The sequence below is a fragment of the Schistosoma mansoni genome, assembly GCF_000237925.1.
Source record: "Schistosoma mansoni, WGS project CABG00000000 data, chromosome 4 unplaced supercontig 0032, strain Puerto Rico, whole genome shotgun sequence".
Taxonomy (NCBI): Eukaryota; Metazoa; Platyhelminthes; class Trematoda; order Strigeidida; family Schistosomatidae; genus Schistosoma; species Schistosoma mansoni.
This window is the reverse complement of record NW_017386017.1, coordinates 2,239,907-2,242,772: the sequence shown is the minus strand read 5'-3', so window position 1 is coordinate 2,242,772 and position 2,866 is coordinate 2,239,907.

Sequence of the window (2,866 nt, the reverse complement as noted above, 5' to 3'; positions counted from 1 at the left end):
GTGATAATTCTGAGCCATGCCATCCAGAGTCTCCAACCATTGGTTACGATAGTCACGTGGACCCCAACCAGGTAGTCTGCATCTACCAACATGGTTCAGACTAGAAGTTAGTGACTTCGAGCACTGATGTCATGTTTTGGTTTGATCGCCCCTAACTCTCTTCCAACCCTCACCAATACTAGTCAGGATCTAATTCAGGTATAGCCTAATAGTTGTGTGTGTACCAAGAGAACTTCCAAAACGTTCCTGAAATCAGTTTGTATTCTTTGTATGATTATTTTAAAAAACAATTTCAAAAACACTAGTCATTATGTTTAATTGTATTTGTTATATTTTAGTGCTCATTAGACCTTATGGTGAGTACCTAATCATCATTTCGTTTAGAAGAAATTTATTCTCTTTACATCACACATTAACATTCATGCGTGTATCTTCATATGCCAAAATATTTATTACAAGAATCATGTTTTATTATCAGAAGGGATTTTTGTGGAGGGAACATGTTCTAAACTCTTATTTCCAAGGTTTGTGGTTGATTTCGGCTCCTTCGTAATTTGAGGGGGGTCGTGTGTTGTTAAAGATGCTTGAGATGGTTTGCTAGGTTCGAGTATATCGACGTTAAGAGTGTGGTCAGGCAGATAAATTTAATGACCAGTTTTCCAGTTATCCGTTGCACAGTCACTATAACTGGTTTTTGCACTAACAGCGACTTGGACTGTGTTATCCCATTCGAAATCAGTACAACTACTTAGGGTTGAATCTAAGTCAACATTCTTAAAAGGATGGGCATCACCTACATTGGGACTACTTTCTTTTGGGCTTTGAACATTAGGAGATTCAGGAGAGTTTTATGGTGGTTGCATATTCGTAAAGTTAGATGTCCGCTTAAGATCGGACTTAATTTTATGACCTTTAGGATTATGATACGCTTGGGTGTTTGATGCTGGTAGTCTGTGGTTGTCTCGGCCTGTTTTTCGTTGGCATGGTGTTCTATCTGGTAGAATCTTAATATCTTTGAAAATCTGTTTCTGTTTCAATGAATTGGAGGAATTTAAAAACTCACTAGCGTCTACAGATGAGTTGAATTTGAACAAGATCGGTGGGTGCATATCAGGGTGACTTCTTTTTAATCTTGAGCATACACATGGTACGTGTGTCATATTGCTAGCTCTAAGCAGACTAGTTTTGATATTTTTAAGGGCATATGAGTCCGGTATATTAAACACAATTGCATTACTAGATCGCCTTATTCTTTCAAATACCTCTGATGCAACACGATCTAAGAAGTTATTGATGTCATTCATTTGATCTGGAGTCTCTGTGAGGTTAGGGTTGATGAGATACTTGAGCGGATTGAGAATGTTCATGTCAACTTGCAGCCTTTTTATATCATTCGTATGGTTGCAGTTGTGATTATCATCATTGTTTACCAATAGAGTCTTCAACACGTCTGGAATGGAGACAACTGGTAAAAGCTTGTCTGCTTCCGGATGAACGGAGTAGCTCCTCTCATTGAAACTGCCAGCAGCAATTTTAGATTGTGTAGTTTTCCTACGTTTGGCTGGACGCCTACAAGCATGGGCCTTTATTTTCTTTTGTTGTGACGTATAGCAGATGGATTGAACAAAATATTGGAAATAGAGATGAAAGAAAAAAAATCAATGCCGAGGACTGAAGTCTGGTAATCAAAACCTATGCTTAACACAAGGGTGGATGTATCGTGAGGATCGGTGAAAGTGTAGAAAAACAATGGATAAGAATAGCAGGAAGAATTCCTCACACTAATGTATAACCCACTTTTGAGCCTAGTAAAGACGTGAGTTTTCTCAAGATCACTTTGGCATCGCTCAAAGGTCCTCCATTAAATACAGTCTCACCTATACTGCTTATTCGGTGCCCAGAATAGTATGAAAACATCACCAAGACACCTTGAGATCCGTTGAAGGGATTACTAAAGAAATTTACCAACAACGAAGTAGTAATGAGATGTTTCAGTGCATTCACATCTACTTATATACTTGAATGAAATTATCTTGACCACAGACAAGCTTTTAAGAAAACCAATATGAATTTTACCTTCAATCCATCGATTGTTTCACTATCTAAGTGAGGTGTGGACTCAGCAATAGCCGAATGAATTTCAGCCAAATCCCCTGCAGATATCTCAGTTACCTCTTCAGTATCTGATGTTTTTGGTTTTTCAGGCTTCATAGATAAACTATCTATGTGCGAATCATCTTTTGATTTTCCATCAAATGCTGTTTGTACTGCATGGATAGGTGGTATATTTTGAACATGTTTACGAATCTATTTGAAAATATAAATAACAATAAAAGAATGCTAATGATTAATGTAAAGGACATTAAATGTATTTAATGTTTTACGTGCTATCTATTTCTTATATAGTGAACAGTGAATAGTATGCAATTTTTCCAAGGACAATAACAAAGTATGAATAAACGACATAAAAGTAATGAATGTCTAGGTTGGTTTTCATTCAAAACGCTATGCTATGTGATGTATGTTTGAAACTAATGTTTTAAGTTGATGAAGGACAATTGGACAATCAAGATATGTGGGAATTTAGAGCAGACGAATCTACACTAAGCCAATTGCTTTAGTTTAATTTCTCGGTTTATAATAATGTACTATAATATATTCGTTATAAACAATGAGATATAAACCGCAACAAATTTATTACTGAATTCAAAAGAAAATAATAATTCAGGAAGTAACAAAAATTTACAGCTAAAGAGTGAAATAACCACTTCTGACGAGTTGATTAACATTTATCAGCTTATATTGACGAGATAAGAAGTTAAGAAAAGCTTGTTACTTTTCAATTAAAGTGCTTTGAATTCCATAC